Genomic DNA, 20,418 nt, shown 5'->3' on the forward strand with positions numbered 1-20,418 from the left:
TGCTTGGCAGATTGTTTACCCAGAAATTAATGTGAACTGATGTACATGTAGTCTAATCCTGTTCAATTAAAGAAATTCACTGCTATGATATCCATCAATTAAAGAAATTCACTGCTATGATACCTCATCAATTAAAGAAACACTGCTATGATATCCATCAATTAAAGAAATACATTGCCATGATACCTCATCAATTAAAGAAATACACTGCTATGATATCCATCAATTAAAGAAATACACTGCTATGATATCCATCAATTAAAGAAATACACTGCTATGATATCCATGAATTAAAGAAATTCACTGCTATGATACCTCATCAATTAAAGAAACACTGCTATGATATCCATCAATTAAAGAAATACATTGCCATGATACCTCATCAATTAAAGAAATACACTGCTATGATATCCATCAATTAAAGAAATACACTGCTATGATATCCATCAATTAAAGAAATACACTGCTATGATATCCATGAATTAAAGAAATACACTGCCATGATACCTCATCAATTAAAGAAATACACTGCTATGATATCCATCAATTAAAGAAATACACTGCCATGATATCCATCAATTAAAGAAATACACTGCTATGATATCCATCAATTAAATAAATACACTGCCATGATACCTCATCAATTAAATAAATACACTGCTATGATATCCATCAATTAAAGAAATACACTGCTATGATATCCATCAATTAAATAAATACACTGCCATGATACCTCATCAATTAAAGAAATACACTGCTATGATATCCATCAATTAAAGAAATACACTGCTATGATATCCATCAATTAAAGAAATACACTGCTATGATATCCATCAATGAAAGAAATACACTGCCATGATATCCATCAATTAAATAAATACACTCCTGGCTTTTCACCTCATCCTGGCTTTTCACCTCATCAACCTGAAAGGGGAGGGGCTAGCCCTTTAAAGGAATTAGTCCTCTTTCTGCCAAACCAGCATGGAACCCTGGAGATGTGTTTATTGCCTCTGAGTATTGCATGAATGTGGTGTGTGGTGGCCAAGGTAACTCTATAGTATTGTCATAGTAGATGTACTACTGTAAATTGTTTGTAGTTACCTCTGATTAAGAGTGCTACGTAATATTCAAAGCCTGTTTATTGCTAGAAACATTACCAAGTGTATTGTATATAGATTTAGAACTTTGTTGAGGTGTATTACATTTAGTGCCCGTGTGGATATTCCTTGTTTGACACTTTCTGTTTCCATTCAATATCCTAGTGAAACCGTCCTTACATCTACAAACATCTAGTCACCCTAGTAAAACCATAATTACACCTACAGTCATCTATCCACCCATGAAGCCTTGAAGACCAAAGAGCAAAACCTGTTTAAATAAAAGGTCAAAAGGCTCCCCAGACATACCCATTGGGTTACCTCCCACCATTCTATCCATTTTAAACTATTTGTTAATGATCATGTCTCAAGATGAAAAAACAAATAAAAAGCCTATTTTTGATGAAGATTTCATTTAAACAATTTGATTTCCTGTGGCATAAACAAAAACACAAATTCTCAGTCAAAAACATAAGTCAGAACACAGCCTCTCTATTCTCTCATGTGATTTCAGGTCCTCTGACCGGGAAAATGTCTTTCCACAATTAGAGCAGTGGAAAGGCTTCTCTCCTGAATGTGTTCTTTCATGTGATTTAAGGTTCTCTAACTGGTTAAAACGTTTTCCTTATTGGGAACAGTGGTAGGGCTTCTCTTCTAGGTGTGTCCACTCATGTGAATTCAGATTCCCTAACCAGGTAAAACTGGTTCCACATTAGGAGCAGTAGTAAGGCTTTTCTCCTGTGTGCGTCCACTCATGCTTTTTTAGGTGCCCTAACTGAGTAAAACGCTTTCCACAATGGGAACATTGGAATGGCTTTTCTCCAGTGTGTATTCTCTCATGTCTTTTCAGGTTAGCTAAAACAGTAAAACTCTTTCCACACTGGGAACATTGGAAAGGCTTTTCTCCTGTGTGTGTTCTCTCATGAGCTTTTAGGTCCACTAATCGTGAAAATCTATTTTCACATTGGAAGCAGTGGTAAGGCTTTTCTACTGTGTGTGTCCACTCATGCTGTTTTAGGTTCCCTAACTGAGTAAAACTCTTTCCACACTGGGAACAGTGGAATGGCTTTACTCCAGAGTGTAGTTTCTCATGCCTTTTCAGGTTAACTAACACAGTAAAACTCTTTCCACACTGGGAACATTGGAAAGGCTTTTCTCCTGTGTGCGTCCTCTCATGCCGTTTTAGGTACCCTAACCAGCTAAAACTCTTTCCACAGTGGGAGCAGTGATGTTGTTTTGCTGGTTTGGACGTCTCTGGGTCTGGTTCCCCTGAAGGACTCTTCCCGCTGTCAGAGTGAGAGTCTGGTCTCTCTCCTGTCATAGACAGAGAATTTGGTTAAACAGAGACCTGAATGAAACCTCCACATGATAAAACTGTCTTCCTATTAGGTTTAATCCAGACTAGATCCCTCAATAAAAGAGCAGAGCACATCATCACAGAATGGCTGTAGAAATAAATAAATTTGAATTCAATCACTTTTTGACAGCATCACATTTGACACAATATATATACAGTGAGGGAAAAAAGTATTTGATCCCCTGCTGATTTTGTACGTTTGCCCACTGACAAAGACATGATCAGTCTATAATTTTAATGGTAGGTTTATTTGAACAGTGAGAGACAGAATAACAACAAAAAAATCCAGAAAAACGCATGTCAAAAATGTTATAAATTGATTTGCATTTTAATGAGGGAAATAAGTATTTGAACCCTCTGCAAAACATGACTTAGTACTTGGTGGCAAAACCCTTGTTGGCAATCACAGAGGTCAGACGTTTCTTGTAGTTGGCCACCAGGTTTGCACACATCTCAGGAGGGATTTTGTCCCACTCCTCTTTGCAGATCTTCTCCAAGTCATTAAAGGTTTCGAGGCCGACGTTTGGCAACTCGAACCTTAAACTCCCTCCACAGATTTTCTATGGGATTAAGGTCTGGAGACTGGCTAGGCCACTCCAGGACCTTCATGTGCTTCTTCTTGAGCCACTCCTTTGTTGCCTTGGCCATGTGTTTTGGGTCATTGTCATGCTGGAATACCCATCCACGACCCATTTCCAATGCCCTGGCTGAGGGAAGGAGGTTCTCACCCAAGATTTGACGGTACATGGCCCTGTCCATCGTCCCTTTGATGCGGTGAAGTTGTCCTGTCCCCTGTCCCCTTAAAACACCCTCAAAGCATAATGTTTCCACCTCCATGTTTGTAGGTGGGGATGGTGTTCTTGGGGTCATAGGCAGCATTCCTCCTCCTCCAAACACGCCGAGTTGAGTTGATGCCAAAGAGCTTGATTTTGGTCTCATCTGACCACATCACTTTCACCCAGTTCTCCTCTGAATCATTCAGATGTTCATTGGCAAATTTCAGACGGGCCTGTATATGTGCTTTCTTGAGCAGGGGGACCTTGCGGGCGCTGCAGGATTTCAGTCCTTCAGGCGTAGTGTGTTACCAATTGTTTTCTTGGTGACTATGGTCCCAGCTGCCTTGATATCATTGACAAGATCCTCCCGTGTAGTTCTGGGCTGATTCCTCACTGTTCTCATGACCATTGCAACTCCACGAGGTGAGATCTTGCATGGAGCCCCAAGCCGAGGAAGATTGACAGTTATTTTTTGTTTCTTCCATTTGCGAATAATCGCACCAACTGTTGTCACTTTCTCACCAAGCTGCTTGGCGATGGTCTTGTAGCCCATTCCAGCCTTGTGTAGGTCTACAATCTTGTCCCTGACATCCTTGGAGAGCTCTTTGGTCTTGGCCATGGTGGAGAGTTTGGAATCTGATTGATTGATTGCTTCTGTGGACAGGTGTCTTTTATACAGGTAACAAGCTGAGATTAAGGTACTCCCTTCTCTGGATTATTTTGTTGTTATTCTGTCTCTCACTGTTCAAATAAACCTACCATTAAAATTATAGACTAATCATTTCTTTGTGAGTGGGCAAACGTACAAAATCAGCAGGGGATCAAATACTTTTTTCCCTCACTGTATATATGTTTTACTTTCCATACATGTTTGGCCATGGAAGAAGTGATGGGAAAGTTAATTTTTGGACCGGAATGCCAAAACATTCAGGAGATAAAAGATGCTCAAACTTTTTGCATACCCAACCATACCATGAAACATCCATGTCTTCATCACTGGAAAATATAAACGGTTTCAGTTTGATATCATTTAAAATCTTCCAAACAGTGATGTCAAACTATTTCATTATCTCTTGAAAAAAATGTATTTTAATTAAAAGTATGTTGCTTTGCTGCCTCTGGTACTGGGGACCTTGAACATGTGCAAGACATCATGAAATCAGCAGATTATCAGGTGTTTTGTAGTCCAATGTTCAACCCAGTGTCCAAAAACTGGGTCTCCAAACACACACAAGAAAGCACCCAGAAATGGTTAAGAAGAGATGCTGGACTGGAGTCACCAGCGAAGAGTCCAGATCAGAAACATAAAAAACCTAATGGCGAGAGCTGAAAACAGCAGTTGGTGGACGGCACCAATGTTCCCTCTAAGAATTCTTTCCTCACTGAGCAAATTGGAATGTTGTAACAATTCTGTGCAACTTCCGGCGTGCGTTTACTGTGAACACTGAGGCTGTACCAGCTTTAAGTTACAGTTTTAGACAGTGGCCCAGTAGGCTTCTGTGGCTATTTGATCATAATGTAGGCCTACCAGAGTGGCCTACTATCAAAAACTATGGAGAAAATGCATCCCATAACATTTTGACATGGAAATAGCTGTTCTATCATTCAGCCTACAGTAGCAGCCAATGTGTGGTGTTCAATGTAGGCCTACAGTGGGGGAAAAAAGTATTTAGTCAGCCACCAATTGTGCAAGTTCTCCCACTTAAAAAGATGAGAGAGGCCTGTAATTTTCATCATAGGTACACGTCAACTATGACAGACAAATTGAGGAGAAAAAATCCAGAATGAATGGGGCCATGTATCGTGAGATTTTGAGTGAAAACCTCCTTCCATCAGCAAGGGCATTGAAGATGAAACGTGGCTGGGTCTTTCAGCATGACAATGATCCCAAACACACCGCCCGGGCAACGAAGGAGTGGCTTCGTAAGAAGCATTTCAAGGTCCTGGAGTGGCCTAGCCAGTCTCCAGATCTCAACCCCATAGAAAATCTTTGGAGGGAGTTGAAAGTCCGTGTTGCCCAGCGACAGCCCCAAAACATCACTGCTCTAGAGGAGATCTGCATGGAGGAATGGGCCAAAATACCAGCAACAGTGTGTGAAAACCTTGTGAAGACTTACAGAAAACATTTGACCTGTGTCATTGCCAACAAAGGGTATATAACAAAGTATTGAGAAACTTTTGTTATTGACCAAATACTTATTTTCCACCATAATTTGCAAATACATTCATAAAAAATCCTACAATGTGATTTTCTGGGAAAAAAAATCTCATTTTGTCTGTCATAGTTGACGTGTACCTATGATGAAAATTACAGGCCTCTCATCTTTTTAAGTGGGAGAACTTGCACAATTGGTGGCTGACTAAATCCTTTATTCCCCATTGTACATTCCATGAGACTTTTGAAAAAAACATGCAGGTCTTGGCATTAACCTGTTTATCCACTTGTCCTTCAGACAAGGAGGTTGTTGTTGTTGTGTTGTTTGATGCAAGAAACCACTTTACAAAATAAATATATATATATCAGTAAAAAGACTATAACTGATTGATAGGTCTACCTTGTAACTTCTGTGAACTTTCCTCATGAGTTTTTGGTCATGGACTTTCAAGGCACAAGGCAATGTTTCTTGAAGTGCAACATGAAATCTTATTAAAAGTGATTCATATACACCCCCAGAAGAATATTACACTTTCTGTTTTACAATTTGACAAGCGAGCACTTAGATATGGCCATTTTCACGTTTGTAAAAATTCTTAGAATGTTTGGGAATTACCTATACTAAGGCATTGGTGAAAATTCTATAGCAATATAGAGTGGGGAAGCGGCCAAGCGTTTGGACAATTAATAGACACTGCAGTAAATAAAACCTAGCATCTGTCTCCCACAGGACCGGAGTCTACACAGACCAGTGCGCCATAGCCAATCAGAGCTACAGTAGGCCTTTACGCAAACAAGCCATTTGCACACAGGCCTGCCATCACTCACTTTGAACTGGACTGTGTGTTTACAGGCAGCTGCAACAGCACAACTTTAGATCATTAGAACGCATTCGCCAAAAGCCACAAAATACACCTGAATGGATTTCTGTAAATATGTAAATGCCACGGGAGCCCTCTTACATTTGGGAACTATACAGTCATATTGATCAAACAACCATAAAAAGCTAGGCTATATTTCCCTAACATGCACAACAACAAAATCAACAAGATCAACAACTAATGCTAGTTTGATTGTATTGACATTCCCAGCCTTAGTTACATTCGTCCGTTTTTGTCCAGAATATTGAGTCATTGAAACTGAAACAGGGCATCCCAAATAGGGGCAGCAAACAACGTACCAGGCCAGCTGTGATTTACAACCTGAGAGCAATATGTTTTGGATTACCAAGAAATGAATTGGTGAATTATATTAGTCATGCATTGAACTGCATCCATCAGGGATCTTAACATTATGTTTTGATGTATTTCTGATACCTTTTAAGGGATCTTAACATTATGTTTTGATGTATTTCTGATACCTTTTAAGGGATCTTAACATTATGTTTTGATGTATTTCTGATACCTTTTAAGGGATCTTAACATTATGTTTTGATGTATTTCTGATACCTTTTAAGGGATCTTAACATTATGTTTTGATGTATTTCTGATACCGTTTAAGGGGTCTTAGATGTTAATAAGACCCCTCTTTCATCCGTTTTACAAGAAATCAAAGCCTTTTGCTTATTTCTAATTTATAGGATGGAACATGGTTGAAAGATGTATATATTGCCTTAATTTCTTAGCTTTCATTTGACACGAACTTCACATTGGTGCTCATGGGTCCATTTACAAGGAAATTACCATATCGGTTTTACCATTTAGAAATTAAAGCACTATATGTATCTAGTCCCCCCATTTAAAGGTGTCATAAGTATTTGGACAAATTCACTTATGCCTGTATGTGTATTAAAGTAGTCAAACGTGTAGTATTTGGTCCCATATTCATAGCACACAATGACTACATCAAGTTTGTGACACTACAAACTTGTTGGATGCATTCGCACATTTGTTTTGGTTGTGCTTCAGATTAGGTTGTGCCCAATAGAAATGAATAGTAAATAATGTATTGTGTCATTTTGGGAGTCACTTTTATTGTAAATAAAGAACAGTATATGTTTCTGAACACTTCTATATTCACGTGGATGCTACTGTGATTACGGATAATCATGAGTGAATCATGAATAATGATGAGTGAGAAAGTTAGAGGCATACAGTGAGGGGGAAAAAGTATTTGATCCCCTGCTGATTTTGTACGTTTGCCCACTGACAAAGACATGATCAGTCTATCATTTTAATGGTAGGTTTATTTGAACAGTGAGAGACAGAATAACAAAAAAAAAATCCAGAAAAACGCATGTCAAAAATGTTATAAATTGATTTTTCATTTTAATGAGGGTAATAAGTATTTGACCCCCTCTCAATCAGAAAGATTTCTGGCTCCCAGGTGTCTTTTATACAGGTAACGAGCTGAGATTAGGAGCACACTCTTAAAGGGAGTGCTGCTAATCTCAGCTTGTTACCTGTATAAAAGACACCTGTCCACATAAGCAATCAATCAATCAGATTCCAAACTCTCCACCATGGCCAAGACCAAAGAGCTCTCCAAGGATGACAAGATTTTAGACCTACACAAGGCTGGAATGGGCTACAAGACCATCGTCAAGCAGCTTGGTGAGAAGGTGACAACAGTTGGTGCGATTATTCGCAAATGGAAGAAACACATTTACATTTACATTTACGTCATTTAGCTGACGCTCTTATCCAGAGCGACTTACAGTTAGTGCATACATTATTATTTTCATACTGGCCCCCCCGTGGGAAACGAACCCACAACCCTGGCGTTGCAAACGCCATGCTCTATCAACTGAGCTACCTCCCTGCCTGCCATTCCCTTCCCTACCCTGGACGACGCTGGGCCAATTGTGCGCCGCCCCATTGGTCTCCCGGTTGCGGCCGGCTACAGCAGAGCCTGGATTCGAACCAGGATCTCTAGTGGCACAGCTAGCACTGCGATGCAGTGCCTTAGACCACTGCGCCACTCGGGAGACAAACACAAAAGAACTGTCAATCTCCCTCTGCCTGGGGCTCCATGCAAGATCTCACCTCGTGGAGTTGCAATGATCATGAGAACGGTGAGGAATCAGCCCAGAACTACACAGGAGGATCTTGTCAATGATCTCAAGGCAGCTGGGACCATAGTCACCAAGAAAACAATTTGTAACACACTACGCCGTGATGGACTGAAATCCTGCAGCGCCCGCAAGGTCCCCCTGCTCAAGAAAGCACATATACAGGCCCGTCTAAAGTTTGCCAATAAACATCTGAATGATTCAGAGGAGAACTGGGTGAAAGTGTTGTGGTCAGATGAGACCAAAATCAAGCTCTTTGGCATCAACTCAACTCGCCGTGTTTGGAGGAAGAGGAATGCTGCCTATGACCCCAAGAACCTCATCCCCACCGTCAAACATGGAGGTGGAAACATTATGCTTTGGGGGTGTTTTTCTGCTAAGGGGACAGGACAACTTCACCGCATCAAAGGGACGATGGACGGGGCCATGTACTGTCAAATCTTGGGTGAGAACCTCCTTCCCTCAGCCAGGGCATTGAAAATGGGTCGTGGATGGGTATTCCAGCATGACAATGACCCAAAACACACGGCCAACAAAGGAGTGGCTCAAGAAGAAGCACATTAAGGTCCTGGAGTGGCCTAGCCAGTGTCCAGACCTTAATCCCATAGAAAATCTGTGGAGGGAGTTGAAGGTTCGAGTTGCCAAACGTCAGGCTCGAAACCTTAATGACTTGGAGAAGATCTGCAAAGAGGAGTGGGACAAAATCCCTCCTGAGATGTGTGCAAACCTGGTGGCCAACTACAAGAAACGTCTGACCTCTGTGATTGCCAACAAGGGTTTTGCCACCAAGTACTAAGTCATGTTTTGCAAATGCAAATCAATTTATAACATTTTTGACATGCGTTTCTCTGGATTTTTTTGTTGTTATTCTGTCTCTCACTGTTCAAATAAACCTACCATTAAAATTATAGACTGATCATGTCTTTGTCAGTGGACAAACGTACAAAATCAGCAGGGGATCAAATACTTTTTTCCCTCACTGTAAATATCATATCACCCCAAAATACTAACCTCCCCTGTTATTGGTAATGGTGAGTGGTTAGCATGTCTTAGTGGTCTGAGGTTTATGCCTCTGTAATGGGGAAAGGTTAGCATGTTTTAGGGGTATGAGGTTTATTCCTGTAACCTTCTTACTCATCATTATTCAGGATTCATTCATGATAATCCGAAACCATGGTAGCATCCACATTCATGTAGAAACATGTCATATGTTTACAAGAATAAATACCCTTACATAAAAGGTGACATATACAAATTACCTCGACTAACCTGTACCTCCGCACATTGACTCGGTCGTTTTTTGCGGGGAATCTACACTTAACTATTTATATTTTTGACAACTTTTACTCCACTACATTCCTAAAGAAAATAATGGACTTTTTACTCCATACATTTTCCCTGACAACCAAAAGTACTCGTTACATTTCGAATGCTTAGCAGGACAGGAGCTTAAAACAAGCTAATAGTTTGGGTTCTGGAGAGGTGAGACAGTTTAACTAAGCTCATTGGGCATTTATAAGTTATATTCTCCAAGAATCAATGGCTAGGCCTCTATACCATTACTTTAAAAGTCCAAACATGTATGTACTAATCGCAGATTGCCCCTTTAACAATTCCTACAGTACTGAACAACACATTTAAAATTGTAAAACTTCGGTGAAATGCCCCTTTGTGGCTTTAAAACCACACATTAGTTCAACAATTGCAGAGTTTGTGCCCGGGTTTTTTAAGACAGTACTCACTAGTGTCAATCAGATCTTCAGTCTCCTCTTTCACTCCCAAAACGTCTTCCTCCTCCTCTTTTATTGAGATAGCCTCCTCTTCCTCTTTCACTCTAAAATGTTCTTTCTCTTCTTTCATTGTATAATCCTCCTCTTCTTCTTTCAGTGTGATAGACTCCTCTTTCACTCTAAAATCTTCTTTCTCTTCTTTCATTGTATAATCCTCTTCTTCTTTCAGTGTGATAGACTCCTCTTTCACTCTAAAATGTTCTTTCTCTTCTTTCATTGTATAATCCTCTTCTTCTTTCAGTGTGATAGACTCCTCTTTCACTCTAAAATCTTCTTTCATTGTATAATCCTCCTCTTCTTCTTTCAGTGTGATAGACTCCTCTTTCACTCTAAAATGTTCTTTCATTGTATAATCCTCCTCTTCTTCTTTCAACATGAAAGCCTCTTCCTCTCCTTTCACTGTAATATACTCCTCTTCTTCTTTCACGACAATGTTCAGCCCCAGAGCTTCTTTCTCCGTCCAGCAGACCTCCTCTTCTTTAACACGGGGGGAGTATCTTCGTGAGTTCATCATGGTCGGGCTAGCTAATATTAGCATTAGCCTAGTATAATCAATCTTAACAAATGTGTAAATTTAACAAGCGAATTACGTTTAAATTAACTAGTAGACACGTAAACAGCATTGTGTTAAAAACACCGAGCTCCATATACACAAAACATTTTCTAAAAGGCTTCAACGTATTTGGTTTTATGTTGGTTACCAAGGTGTCTGAATGAACCATTAACCGTGTTGTTGTTGAAGAAGCGTCCGGTGTCATGTGGTCCACTAGATTCTTCTTCTTCTACGGGTTTATTGGCGAACTATACTCAAAAAGGTGTATTGTCGCCACCAACTGGACGGGGCTGAAAACATTCACTAAAGACAAGTACATTCCACTGTGGGGAAGAGAACATTAACACGAATCCACACAAACTACGAAATAATATTCCAGCTCCTTCGGAGCATCAAATCCCCTGTTCAGGCTGTGGATCCTGAGAGGGTGGGACAGCACAAATCAGTCATCCACGTAGCTCCTCAAATGTTACATATTTTTAATCTCAGAAATATCTCAGCTGCAGAAACAATGATGTCAATCTTTCTTGACGTTTAAAAAAAAAACGTGCGCAGTGCCGTTTATCACCATCGCTATAACTGACACAAAGTCCACGTTCTTCACTTTACGCATGTCTGGATCCTGCTGGTGACCGTCAGGCCTCGGTGCACGTTGCTGTATATCTCCCCTCTTATTCCCTACCATCAGGCCTCGGTGCACGTTGCTGTATATCTCTCCATCAGGCCTCGGTGCACGTTGCTGTATATCTCTCCTCTAATTCACTACCATCAGGCCTCGGGGCACGTTGCTGTATATCTCTCCTCTAATTCACTACCGTCAGGCCTCGGGGCACGTTGCTGTATATCTCTCCTCTAATTCACTACTGTCAGGTCTCGGTGCACGTTGCTGTATATCTCTCCTCTAATTCACTACCGTCAGGCCTCGGGGCACGTTGCTGTATATCTCTCCTCTAATTCACTACCGTCAGGCCTCGGTGCACGTTGCTGTATATCTCTCCTCTAATTCACTACCGTCAGGCCTCGGTGCACGTTGCTGTATATCTCTCTGTATAGTCCCAAGCTGTACAGCAACATGCACCTCCACTGTGCCTTCTTCAGGGTGATACCCAAACGTTGGTGGTTTAGCCAATTAATTACCAGGAGCTTGTAAACGTTGGTGGCTTAGCCAATAAATTACCAGGAGCTTGTAAACGTTGGTGGTTTAGCCAATAAATTACCAGGAGCTTGTAAACGTTGGTGGTTTAGCCAATAAATTACCAGGAGCTTGTAAATAGAGCGTGCAACTCTCTATTTAATTTGTAGAGCCTACAGTTTACTCACTACTAGCTCATGCTTTTTATTAGACTCCACCACAGTTACAACACTTCATTCCTTTGCAATTGTCTTCCGGCATAATCTCCATCAAAGTGATCCTCCCCACACGTGGGCTCATCCCGTCTGCGGACAGAGCAGCAGTATAACTCTGAGGAAGATGAAGGCTGTACAGAGCACCTGGACGTCCTGTTGAAAGAGCCAGACTTCTCGGAGTGAGGGATGTGTACTGCTCAGCTTTGACAGCTAGGGGAGCCCTCGAATGGATGTTGAGCTGGATGTCCCGTTGAAAGGGAAGAGAGGGGTTTGTACCGCTATCATTGACCACTAGGGGAGCCCTAGAGTGGATGTTGAGAGGGATATCCTGTTGAAAGAGCGAGACGTCTTGGGGAGAGAGGGGTTTGTACCGCTATCATTGACCGCTGGGGGAGAGGGGATGTTGAGCGGGACGTCTCGTTGAAAGAGAGAGACGTTTTGGGGAGAGAGGGATGTCTACTTTTGTGGATGCAAGGATGTCTCCGTCAAGGAAAGCCACTACATTTCATAATAATTGTTTGTTTTCTAACAGGCTTATATGTTGTTTTGGACTGTTTAAGACATTAAGATTAAACTTGGCTGTTATTGTTGCAAACAATTATTTCTGATGTAGCAGTCGGGCTAACTAGCATGCTAGCTAACCATCATAATGGGTTTCGTTAGCTAACCAATATAGCTAACTTGTGTCGTCAACCAGATTAGCATCTGAAATCGAATTATTTTGAGTGTAATGTAGTTGATTGGTGACAATGGTTTGAACATACACTTAGTGTACAAAACATTAGGAACACCATCCTAATATTGAGTTGCAGCCCCTTTTGCCCTCAGAACAGCCTCAATTCATCAGGGCAGGGACTCTACAAGGTGTCGAAAGCGTTCCACAGGGATGCTGGCCCAATGTCGACTCCAACGCTTCCCACAGTTGTGTCAAGTTGGCTGGATGTCCTTTGGGTGGTGGACCGTTCTTGATGTACACGGGAAAATGTTGAGCGTGGAAAAACCCAGCAGCGTTGCTGTAGTAACATCAAAAAATAACGAGGTTCTAGCTTCAGCCTGTTTACTAGCCTAGTCTGCGCATGTCATACATAGGTACGGATCCCCAGAAGGGCCATCCTACTACAGTTGCAGTTCTTGACACACTCAAACCGGTGCGCCTGGCACCTACTAACATATCCCGTTCAAAGGCACTTAAATATTTTGTCTTGCCCATTCACTCGCTGAATGGGCACACATATACAATCCCTCAATTGTCTCAAGGCTTGAAAATAATTGAACCCGTCTCCTCCCCTTCATCTACACTGATTGACGTGGATTTAACAAGTGACATCAATAAGGGATCATAGCTTTCAACTGGATTCACCAGTCAGTCTATGTCATGGAAAGAGCAGGTGTTCCTAATGTTTTGTACATTCAGCATTATGAGTTTTATAACATGATTATAACCCAAAATAAATGGATAGCATGTATATTTAGACTTTGGCTGTGCTCATGGAAACGCCATTCTGGGAGTTGCAATGCAGTCTGGGAGTTGTATAGTATAACTGGTTATATTCTAAAGTGGTGGAATCTTCTTTGTAATATTTTACACGACCTCAGAACGCAGTTAGCTGTGCTTGTATGATATAAACTCTGTGTTGGCATTAATAATTGGTAGGCTTCCCAGCTGGCACCAGGGATAGGGCCGAACTCGGTTGAGTGAAGGCACGATCAGCATCGGGTTGCGTCAACTGGGCCAAGTTGCCAACAGCCTGCCAAATTTGATGACGTCTCAAGCCCCACCTGCCCTGAATGACGGGCCGCAACTGCTCCTAGGGGATTCTTGGAATGTTGAAGAGGATTCTTGGAATGTTGAAGAGGCTTCTTGGAATGTTGAAGAGGATTCTTGGAATGTTGAAGAGGATTCTTGGAATGTTGAAGAGCTTGTGGAGAGATTATGAGTCACTGTTCCCAATGGTTTTTCTTCCCTCCGCGGTCGGATATTTCAGGTAAAGTCACACTAGCTAGCCAAATTTAGTTTTGAGCAAATGTAGGTTTTAGAACATTGACTTGTTTGTTCGCAGAATTTGGTCAGCAAGCTCGTTTTGATGAATGGATAAAAAACATAAAGCTAATTAAACCCAAGGTTAGCAGTCTTACGTTAAGGTTAGCTGGCTGACAGTGGAACTAAACCAGCTAACAAGTCTTACGTTCAGGTTAGCTGGCTGACAGTGGAACTAAACCAGCTAACAAGTCTTACGTTAAGGTTAGCTGAATGACAGTGGAACTAAACCAGCTAACAAGTCTTACGTTAAGGTTAGCTGGCTGACAGTGGAACTAAACCAGCTAACAAGTCTTACGTTAAGGTTAGCTGGCTGACAGTGGAACTAAACCAGCTAACAAGTCTTACGTTAAGGTTAGCTGAATGACAGTGGAACTAAACCAGCTAACAAGTCTTACGTTAAGGTTAGCTGGCTGACAGTGGAACTAAACCAGCTAACAAGTCGCATCGTTAAGGTTAGCTGGCTGACAGTGGAACTAAACCAGCTAACAAGTCTTACGTTAAGGTTAGCTGGCTGACAGTGGAACTAAACCAGCTAACAAGTCTTACGTTAAGGTTAGCTGGCTGACAGATATATACATATAGTGAACAAATCATGACAGCTGTGATGGAAACAGGAAGTTTTGGTACAATTTTATACATGCCGACAGATCATTCGTTCATTTGACATGACAGTATCTTTTTGTGTTGGTAAAATTAATTATGCGAGAAATGCAATAATTTGTTAATTTGACAAATCTGTTGAAATCACACTGGATGTATTAGACTTTAGAATTGCTTTGGGGGCGAACCTATTTTACTGCACAGCCTTACCTATGGATTGTGGATCCATGACATGGGGGTATCGGTCTACTCAGTGACACCCAGAGAACATGAGCTCTTATTGCGGGACTCTGAAACTGTTGTGGAAAATAACCACTATACTTTATTACAAATAAGGTCTTACAGAGTTTTTTGTTGCATCAAGAAAATGACTTTATTAAAGTTTTCAACAAAGCCGATACCAGTCTGCAGAGTGGCCACACCCCCTTTACAGTCTCCCTCCGTCTTATATAGTCCTCTTCAGATTTTCCCGCTCTTTTATTGCTCCGCCCACTTCCTTTGTCTCTGAGAGCGGCTAAACTCAACTTTCATTAAGTTCAGAGTACTACAATCAATCAATCCTTATCTTGCAAAAACACTCATGTTTAGTTTAAACTCTGTTCAACCCTGGCTCTTTTCACCGTGTTTGAAGACAGAAACAAACGGGCCCAAGCCAGTTTCAGTCTTTGATACGATAAGACAACCATGGATCTAAGTAAGAGCAAACAATCTGACCTCAGGGCAGATTCCCTCTCTACTCACACACACAGTGAAATTAAATGACCCAATAGAATTCTTTGTTACTGGGCCAGGAATTGTAACTTTATGCTCTTGATTAACCCAGTTCTACCTCATAGTCCATTAAACTCTACAGTTTAATTCACCACAAAACCACTGTGAATTGAGCCACATTTATTGTGCCAGTCACCCTACTACGTGTATTGAACACTATTCCAGAGGGAAAAAACAATACAACCTGGATGTTCTGGAGTCTGATAACTCTGAGGAGGACGTTGGGGAAAAAAAGCACTTGGGTACTGAGTAGACTGATACCCCATTTCATTGATCCCCAATCCTTAGGTAACGCTGTACAGTGCAATATGAATGTCAATAGGTACAATAGGCTGACTGCGGAGGTGATTTGCCACAGTCAAAGTCCCTCAATAAGAGCTACGACGCTAATATTTGTGTAAACTCTTCACAGTTGTGTTCTGTGGGTGTCACCGAGTAGAATTCATTGCTCCACATTCCAACCTTGTTTAACATTATCTAGTCTAAATATGGCATGATTACAGCAATTGTAACCTCGTGAGTCACTTTCAAATAGGGACTTTTATTTTGAAGGCGAACCGCAAATTCCACTATTGTGGCTACCTAGCTAATACTTACTCACATGGATTCCTAAATCATTGCAAAGAATATTGAAAATGACTGCAGTTTCTACTGGTTATTGTTTCAGGCTGGTTGCATTGGTGCTAGCTACCCCAGAAGTTGTTAATAACATCTGTATCAAAAGATATCTACAAATATCCTGCTCGTTTGATCCTGAACTTATTTCAAATGCTCCCACAGACGTTTTCCCATTCTTCAGAACAAATAATGCCTTTATTAACTTTACCAGCATCATAGCATACCTATCGGTGAATCTTTGTGACATGAAATACGAGCGATAGTGTAATCAATGTGTAATAATTACGTAAAACATTCACGAACGTGTTATATTATATTATATTATATTATTACGTGACGTGCATTCATATTCAGGTCCTGATTGGTCAACAAGCTTATTTGACGCGTATGTTTTGACACGCAAAGCCCCGAACAGCGTTCCATAACAAACGGCGTTCCATAACAAACGGCGTTCCATAACGAACAGCGTTCCATAACAAACAGCGTTCCATAACAAACAGCGTTCCATAACTAACAGCGTTCCATAACGAACAGCGTTCCATAACGAACAGCGTTCCATAACGAACAGCGTTCCATAACGAACAGCGTTCCATAACGAACAGCGTTCCATACAACCTCAACGTTGAATTTGTGCTGGATTTACCAAGTAGGTGCTCATTGGTTGTTGGAAATACCGTTAATATGTTCCATGACAACACGTACAATATAATTAGAATTTAATATAACAAAGTCAAAAAACTAACATTTAGCCGTTAGCTAGGTAAGATGTTGGATTTCGAGGCATAAAATCAAAACTAAGACGTTTTGTGGTTGGAATTGCAGTAGCTATGTATTTACTTTTAGAATTTAGATGTGAGCTAGCAACTCACATGGTTATCCATGTTTCAGATCTGTATAGAAGAATGGATTTTGACATTTGAGCTGATTTTTCTTTAAGTGAGATGTTTTTGGTTTTTCTGATCTTATTTAGGGTATTGAATGCTATTCTTCCTTTACCAATTCTTGCTTTGACATCTTCCTCTGTCCCTCCATCCACAGTTATCACACTACCTAGGTCGGAGAATCTAAACTACCTCCTCTAGTTGGTTGTTTCCATGGTTATTGGCGTGTTTTTACCTCCTCTAGTTGGTTGTTTCCATGGTTATTGGCGTGTTTTTACCTCCTCTAGTTGGTTGTTTCCATGGTTATTGGTGTGTTTTTACCTCCTCTAGTTGGTTGTTTCCATGGTTATTGGTGTGTTTTACCTCCTCTAGTTGGTTGTTTCCATGGTTATTGGTGTGTTTTTACCTCCTCTAGTTGGTTGTTTCCATGGTTATTGGTGTGTTTTTACCTCCTCTAGTTGGTTGTTTCCATGGTTATTGGTGTGTTTTTACCTCCTCTAGTTGGTTGTTTCCATGGTTATTGGTGTGTTTTTACCTCCTCTAGTTGGTTGTTTCCATGGTTATTGGTGTGTTTTTACCTCCTCTAGTTGGTTGTTTCCATGGTTATTGGTGTGTTTTTATTTATTGGTTTTCGGGGGGGTTGATCTATAGTCCAAACCTAGCTGCTGTTGTTTCTATATGGGAGTCATCCTGTATCTGCTGGGGGTTGATCTATAGTCCAAACCTAGCTGCTGTTGTTTCTATATGGGAGTCATCCTGTATCTGCTGGGGGTTGATCTATAGTCCAAACCTAGCTGCTGTTGTTTCTATATGGGAGTCATCCTGTATCTGCTGGGGGTTGATCTATAGTCCAAACCTAGCTGCTGTTGTTTCTATATGGGAGTCATCCTGTATCTGCTGGGGGTTGATCTATAGTCCAAACCTAGCTGCTGTTGTTTCTATATGGGAGTCATCCTGTATCTGCTGGGGGGTTGATCTATAGTCCAAACCTAGCTGCTGTTGTTTCTATATGGGAGTCATCCTGTATCTGCTGGGGGTTGATCTATAGTCCAAACCTAGCTGCTGTTGTTTCTATATGGGAGTCATCCTGTATCTGCTGGGGGTTGATCTATAGTCCAAACCTAGCTGCTGTTGTTTCTATATGGGAGTCATCCTGTATCTGCTGGGGGTTGATCTATAGTCCAAACCTAGCTGCTGTTGTTTCTATATGGGAGTCATCCTGTATCTGCTGGGGGTTGATCTATAGTCCAAACCTAGCTGCTGTTGTTTCTATATGGGAGTCATCCTGTATCTGCTGGGGGTTGATCTATAGTCCAAACCTAGCTGCTGTTGTTTCTATATGGGAGTCATCCTGTATCTGCTGGTGGTTGATCTATAGTCCAAACCTAGCTGCTGTTGTTTCTATATGGGAGTCATCCTGTATCTGCTGGGGGTTGATCTATAGTCCAAACCTAGCTGCTGTTGTTTCTATATGGGAGTCATCCTGTATCTGCTGGGGGTTGATCTATAGTCCAAACCTAGCTGCTGTTGTTTCTATATGGGAGTCATCCTGTATCTGCTGGGGGTTGATCTATAGTCCAAACCTAGCTGCTGTTGTTTCTATATGGGAGTCATCCTGTATCTGCTGGGGGTTGATCTATAGTCCAAACCTAGCTGCTGTTGTTTCTATATGGGAGTCATCCTGTATCTGCGGGGGTTGATCTATAGTCCAAACCTAGCTGCTGTTGTTTCTATATGGGAGTCATCCTGTATCTGCTGGGGGTTGATCTATAGTCCAAACCTAGCTGCTGTTGTTTCTATATGGGAGTCATCCTGTATCTGCTGGGGGTTGATCTATAGTCCAAACCTAGCTGCTGTTGTTTCTATATGGGAGTCATCCTGTATCTGCTGGGGGTTGATCTATAGTCCAAACCTAGCTGCTGTTGTTTCTATATGGGAGTCATCCTGTATCTGCTGGGGGTTGATCTATAGTCCAAACCTAGCTGCTGTTGTTTCTATATGGGAGTCATCCTGTATCTGCTGGGGGTTGATCTATAGTCCAAACCTAGCTGCTGTTGTTTCTATATGGGAGTCATCCTGTATCTGCTGGGGGTTGATCTATAGTCCAAACCTAGCTGCTGTTGTTTCTATATGGGAGTAATCCTGTATCTGCTGGGGGTTGATCTATAGTCCAAACCTAGCTGCTGTTGTTTCTATATGGGAGTCATCCTGTATCTGCTGGGGTTGATCTATAGTCCAAACCTAGCTGCTGTTGTTTCTATATGGGAGTCATCCTGTATCTGCTGGGGGTTGATCTATAGTCCAAACCTAGCTGCTGTTGTTTCTATATGGGAGTCATCCTGTATCTGCTGGGGGTTGATCTATAGTCCAAACCTAGCTGCTGTTGTTTCTATATGGGAGTCATCCTGTATCTGCTGGGGGTTGATCTATAGTCCAAACCTAGCTGCTGTTGTTTCTATATGGGAGTCATCCTGTATCTGCTGGGGGTTGATCTATAGTCCAAACCTAGCTGCTGTTGTTTCTATATGGGAGTCATCCTGTATCTGCTGGGGGTTGATCTATAGTCCAAACCTAGCTGCTGTTGTTTCTATATGGGAGTCATCCTGTATCTGCTGGGGGTTGATCTATAGTCCAAACCTAGCTGCTGTTGTTTCTATATGGGAGTCATCCTGTATCTGCTGGTGAGTGTGTATCAATAGTGCCAAATCATCAGTCTGCATCCTCAGGCTGGTCGGTCAGGCTCCACTGAATACCGCTTCGGTTATTGTTGGTGGTTTGTTTCATGATCCAGGAAGAGGAAGGGACTTGACACTGCATACCTTGGTAGGTGCGGGGACTTGCCACTGCATACCTTGGTAGGTGCGGGGACTTGCCACTGCATACCTTGGTAGGTGCGGGGACTTGCCACTGCATACCTTGGTAGGTGCGCTTAATGATGTTGATGAATTTGGGTGGGATTCCATATTGTGCCATGAGTTTCCACAGCATCTCTCGGCCTATACGGTCAAACGTCTTATTAAAAATCTATGAAATTGATGTAGACAGGAGAGATCCAGTGTTTCTGTGGATAGCCAGTGACTGTTGTAGACAGGAGAGTTCCAGTGGATAGCCAGTGTTTGATGTAGACAGGAGAGTTCCGGTGTTTCTGTGGATAGCCAGTGTTTGATGTTTATTTTCTCCCTACCAACCACTTCTTCATGTCCTTCCAGATGGGTTTTTAGATTTTTCCATCGCTCTTCCAGCGATAGTCTTGAAGTTGCTATTTCTTGGTCTTGTAGTGCTTGGAACCTGTGGTGTGGTACAGTTCTGATGTCCCTATATCTTGGTATTGCTGCATATTGAACTTGACTGTGCCTTCTCTGGTATTCCTGCAGTGCTTCAGTTTAAGCTGGATCCTTGCTGTCAATAGGTGGTTGTCTGAC

The 20,418-nt window shown here is 41.5% G+C and overlaps 1 pseudogene; it reads right to left on the reverse strand.

Annotated features, from left to right (window-relative positions):
- Positions 1-1,329: 1,329 nt before the first annotated feature.
- LOC121570331 lies at positions 1,330-19,984 on the reverse strand (annotated as a pseudogene).
- Between the last annotated feature and the right edge of the window lie 434 nt (positions 19,985-20,418).

The sequence above is a fragment of the Coregonus clupeaformis genome, chromosome 20, assembly GCF_020615455.1.
Source record: "Coregonus clupeaformis isolate EN_2021a chromosome 20, ASM2061545v1, whole genome shotgun sequence".
Lineage (NCBI taxonomy): Eukaryota > Metazoa > Chordata > Actinopteri > Salmoniformes > Salmonidae > Coregonus > Coregonus clupeaformis.